This window comes from Scyliorhinus torazame, chromosome 14 (assembly GCF_047496885.1).
Source record: "Scyliorhinus torazame isolate Kashiwa2021f chromosome 14, sScyTor2.1, whole genome shotgun sequence".
NCBI lineage: Eukaryota > Metazoa > Chordata > Chondrichthyes > Carcharhiniformes > Scyliorhinidae > Scyliorhinus > Scyliorhinus torazame.
In genome coordinates this window covers 206,415,298-206,421,359 of record NC_092720.1, presented here as the reverse complement: position 1 = coordinate 206,421,359, position 6,062 = coordinate 206,415,298, and positions in this window count along the sequence as shown.

The following is a 6,062-nucleotide window of genomic DNA, read 5'->3' as shown; positions in this document are numbered from 1 at the left end:
GCGATATCCCCCACCTACCGATTCGCTTTCTGCGGAAAACAAGCCTCCCTAGCATATCAAATAAATTTTGCAACTATAAAGCTTCATCCCTTCACGTTTCAATAATTGTTGGAAAAGCAGCTATTTTGTTGTAGCTATGAGAACAGACTCGAGAAGTTGGGGCATTTTTCTTGGAGAATTTAAGGCTCGGAGGAGACTGGATAACAGTTCACACAAACAATAACCTATTTACGTGTATAAAGAACGTTAAAACCAGGAACGCAAGGTAATTCCGCTGGACTCTATTATTACAACAGTTCAATGTTAAAATTGTTCATATCCCCGGAAAGGATAATGTGATTTCAGATGGCTTGTCGCACGTTTACGTGCTAACTAGTTACCAATTTAGATTGGGAAGGGAACGTGTATATTTTTGTTATTTCTGTCTTGCATGCCTCATAATTAAACGTCTATGCCCTGAAGTTTAATTCTTTTTTTTTTGGGGGGGGGGGGGCTGTTTGGTGGGGGGAGGCCCTTTCTGCTTATTCCCTTATTTCTCCTTTCTTTAATTTTTGACGTTACATTTCGATACATGGCTGATTAATGGACATGTGCCTTAAGGCAAGCAGCCTGCTTGTTTAATTCAAGGTGACAAGTCAAGAAGCTAGGGCTGGTTTAACCTGGTGGTTGCAAACTGCCAGGCATCTGTGAGAGAGATTAATTGGGTCTCGGTTTGATTGATTGGCTGGGGGCAATAAATTGGCCCCAAAGGCTGTACTTTGCCCGGTAACGGGTGGTGATTGGATTCTCTCCCTGGGTGATAGTTCAGAGAACCAAGAAGGATTCAGTTTCGATTCCGGCAGCACAGCCAACAGACCCAGAGAATTCTCTCCAGAAATATCCAACTAATAGTCTGCAGCAAGCCTACTGTGAGGGTTCTCTCTCTCTCTCCCTGCAGTAGTTTGAGGACGCTGTATTCATGGAACTACACAGGCCTGGAGACAAACAACGAATTGAAATAAAAGTTTGATGAGAAAGACTCTGCCTCTGCCTCCAGGAAAGTTGTACGTTTGGTATTTTTAAACTATCGAGAAGACCAGAACAGGCACAAAACAACAATGTTAATCTTCAAGTTTATTGAAAATAATGTATGCTACGAACAATCATTTGAAACAAAGATTCTTTCTTCCAATCACGTACGACATTTAGACTTTATCCACCTCTCTGTGTTTGGCTTTCTTGTGTGTGTGTGTGTGTGGAAGGCGGGGCGATTAAAGTAGCAATTTGGTATTAGTTAATAGTGAACCAACTTTATTTGCTGCGCATTTCATTATAGTTCTTGTTGTAAATAAACAGTAACTGCAATTACGTTTGCAAACCTGGTGACTGTAATTATTGGGCAGCCAAGCGTCAAAGACTTGTTTTTAAAAAAAGAATAAATAATTATTTAATTCACTTGTGCTGTGTCTCCAGGACGAGTGGGGCTGGAATCGACCGCGTGCTCACCCCGTGTATCGTCACATTGTTGATGAACTAGGAATGGAAATAGTATGTAGAAATTGAAGGTCAAACGTTTTTTAAAACAACATATTTGATGAGATGTAACCATCGCTGGGAAGGGCAACATTTGTTGCTTCTTTGCTGAACCACTTCAGAGTTCAAGATAAATCACGGTGGATCTGGAGTCACGTGTACGACAGATCAGGCAAGTTTGGGAGATATGCAGGCGGCCCAGAGAATATTCAGCAGGTTGATTCCAGGTATGGCGACATTTTTATCTGAGGAGAGGTTGAGTAGATTGGTAATGCACACATCTGAGTTTCGAACAATGGGAGGCGAAATTATTGAGACATATATGATTCTCAGGAGGCTTGACAGGATATATTCTAAGAGGATGTTTCATCTTGGAGGAGAGTCTATGACCAGAGGGCATAACCTCAAGAGTACGGAATCGCCCATTTAAGACAGTGATGAGGATTAATTTCTTCTCTGAGAGGGCAATAGATCTGGATCTCTTTACGTCAGAGAGTTGTAGAGGCTGTGTCATTGGTACGTTCAAGGCTGAGATAAACAGATTTTTAATAGTTAAGGGAGTTAAGAGTTATGATGATTTGGCGGGAAAGTGGAATTGAGGATGATCATATCGGATTAGTGCTAATCTTGCAGATTGGCAGAGCAGACTCGATGAGCCGAATGACCGACTCCTGCTCCTTTGTCTTATGATCTTATTTACTTCCCTAAAGAACATTAGTGAAACTGATGAGTGTTTACCACAATTAATTATAGTTTTAAGGTCCCCATAACTGACACTGCACCTCAAGTTCATATTTTAAAAAATGTGAATCGAATTTAAATTAATCTTTTTTATTAGTCTTTCATGGTATGTTGGTGTCACTAGCAACAATAGCATCTGCTGCCCATCCCTAATTGCCCTTGGACTGGCTTGCTAGTCCATTTCAGAGGACAGTTAATAGTTAAACTACACTGCTGTAGGTCTGGGCTCACACGGGGGCCAGACCCGGTACGGCAGATTTATTTACTTAAAATGGATTAATGAACCAGATGGACCTTTACAACAATCGATGAAGTTTCATGTGCACCATTCCTGAGAATATCTTTCATTTTCTGATTTATCAATGTCCCCAAAACATTAGCCCGAGTTTTTAAATTGCTCGCTCGTTCACATTACAACTAAGATTGATGTATTGCTACCCATCGTGATTTCGTTAAGTAGTGTATTAACTTGTGACATATGTCAATCCTGGTTGGAAGGACTGGATTTTCATAAGTATATGAGCTCATTTAAATGAAGGTGAATTGCTTTCAGCCGAGAATGTTATTGACGTGCAGAGGCCCTCGATTTTCTAACGATCCAAGACAGATTATTTCCCCTCCCTGTCTTTAAATCAACCCATATCCAAATTCAGCAATACCACCCGTTCACCACTTTTTTTATACGTTCATGGGATGTGGCCGTCATTGTCTGGTCTACATTAATTACCCATTTAAGAGTAAGCTACATTGATGTGTATCTGGACTCGCATGTAGACCAGGTAAGGGCAACAGGTTTCCTTTCCTAAAGGATGGGTTTACGACTATCATTTCATGGTCATCACTAGATTCGTATGGAATCCAAAATTCACCATCTGCCTTGACGGGTTCGAAGCATGGTTGCCAGAGCATTGCCCTGGGTCTCTGGATTATTCGCCCAGCGAGACTCACTCAGCTGCCATTGCTTCAACATTGCCCCCATCCCGTTCCCCTTGTAATAAAGACAAAAGACAATTTGTCCCTCTGGTTTGGGCGTAAAGCGCACAGAATTTTCTTTGTGCAGCAAGCTTAGGGTTGGTTCCACTTAACTCTGAAACTCCCGTACCAGCCTCCCAGAACAGGCGCCGGAATGTGGCGACTAGGGGCTTTTCACAGTAACTTCATTTGAAGCCTACTCGTGATAATAAGCGATTTCCATTTCCATTCCAACTGAATACCCACCGCAGGTTATAATGGATGTCTAATATAACCCTCCCCTTGCCGTCCCGCTGAATCAAAAGATGCTGAGGTCAAGTCACACTTGCACACACAATTCGAGATTGCCGTCGCAGAGCAGGCAGGGGGGCGTGCTAGACTGCCCGATGTGCCAACGTTTGGATGGGATGTTAAAGAGCGCTCTCATCTGCAAAGAGAGGTAGCTTTAAAAGAATAGAATCCCAGAATCCCTATAGTGTAGAAGGAGGCCGGCACGCTGAAAAAAAAAACCAAGCGAGGCCCACTCCCCCGTCCTATCCCTGTAACCCCATAACTCCACCTCACCGTTGGACATTAAAGGGCAGTTTTGCATGGCCAATTCACCTAACCTGTGCATCTTTGGACTGTGAGAGGGAACCGGAGCACCCGGAGGAAACCCACGTAGACACAGGGAGATAGTACAAACTGCATACGGTCGCTCAAGACCGGATTTGAACTCGGGCCCCAGGCACTGTAACGCAGCAGTGCCAACCACTGCCACCATGCAGTTTTCCAAATACTAGAAATTTCTGGTTTCCTGGACATTAATTATCCCTGAAACCGCTACGTAATTATTTGATAACTAGAGCATTCAAGCTTTTCCTAAATTCCAACATTCATTGCGATTAATAAAACGACCTCTGTAGTCTCGTGTTGTGAGCGGGGTGCTGCAGCCTTCCCGCGAGCTCTGGCTCTCGTTTTTAATCCTTTATTTTATCCCAGTGCACACTTCATAATTGAATTTTTGGGGGGATATATGTCCCTGGATGATCCTGATTGGAGTGTTGCGATTAGGAGCCGAGTTACATCGTCGAGAATACTCGTTTGGCTGAGGCGATCGGAGCTGGCTGGGGCTGAGGCCCAGCTTGCAGTGTGGTTGTTGCTGGTAAGCGAACATTCGCTTCTGCGGTGCTGCCTGTATCGGGATGGTGGCGGCCATTCTGAATGTTGTTCTGGATGATGATCGCGACTCTATCATGCAAACCTTCGGTGCTTAACTTGACAAACTGCGAGGTATGCTTGGGATAAAGGCGGAGGCACAGGAGGCAATCTTTGTATTCGATACAGCATGTTTCTTGTTCAGATTCGTGCAGTAACCCACTGCATGCGGTGTTGTCTCTCCAACGGGTTCGGGAGATAGGTGCCGGTCAAGGAGTATCATTGACCCTCGTCCATGGCAATATGGGCGAGACGAACTCTCGATTGATTTTAAAAATTGGCTGCCATGCTTTTGTAATCTTGACCTGGAGGCTGGGTGCATCAGGTTCAATGGAGGAGAATGTATCCAGTTTTTGAAACCAGTGGATAGTTGGGCTAGTCGACCATTGGACTTATGTTATCCTGTTCTCGATCCTCGACTTGAGGTGTTAGAGTTGGCCTATCATGCCATGTCATCCCACTAGCGGGGATATAGGTTGTGGGTTGCTTGGACGTTGAGCCGACAACATGGTGGAAGTGAAGATGCTTCATTCGCTGCAATTTCCAAGAGACACTGAGGAATATTTGATAACCCAGTTATGACTTTGGCCCTTTCAAACAAACAGATTGTATCATAATCCTACGGTTCTTCAATAACCCTGGATGTTGCTCCCTTGTGATTATGCTGATGATTATTTATTGTTGCATTTTCTCCTAGCAAGAGCGTGCAAGGTCGAGAGAAAAGGTCGCCTGTAATCCTGTTCCGGCAATAAATCATGTGGAGTCGATTATGTGATATATGGCCTGTACACAGTTTAAGTCCTATTTTTAGAGGCTGTGCTTTTTGTGATGGTGAGGGTAGTGCATTTTGGACATTCCTAAGCTTGTTCAATGTGAACATGAATTGAGCACCACAGGGTGATGGGTGAATGATTGGTGTGGATTTGACGGTTAGGGCTAGTTACTTCCTCCGGGAGATTGAGGGTAGCCCCCCGCCCCCCCTCCCCCCCCCCCCCCCCCCCCCCCCCCCCAGTTAGAGCTAACCAATTCGGGTTTTTGTTTGTGTTTTGTCATTTTGAATAAAAGGATCTGTACCTATCCCATTTGGTGGCCCGGGCAGATTTTGTATCCTGGGAGGATTGCCTTATTTATGACTCTACCCTTAAGTTGGCGAGTTGTTGTTTTTGTCTTTTTTCGATGAAGCTATCGATAGGCGAAATTGAGTGGCGGCACACGCTGAGTTGGGCTCAGTTAATCCTGGATTAATTAGGTGAAGGGACAGTCTGTATGTCTCTATGTTGTTGGAGTCCTTCCTTGGGGGGGGGGGGGGGGGTGGGGGGGGTAAGTGTGAGTAGGGAGTTAGGCGCCATTCTCCAAGTTGTCAAATATCGTTGTTTCCTCAGTGTCCTCCTCGTTCTTGTTGGGCTTTTCATGTGAAGACAGTGTTTCCGCCCCTATTGAAGCGGCGCTGCGTTTTCCCTTAATATCCTTCTTGCAATCACGGCAGCGGTGGACAGTGGTGAATATTTCTAGCTCGAACATTCTTCCCTGAGGGTTTTTAAAACGCGATCTCTCGGTCTGAGGTGGGCGGAATCGTTTTTAATGTCAATGGAGGAGGGTCACATCTCTAGGTGTGGTTCGTGAGGGACTGGCCCACCTGA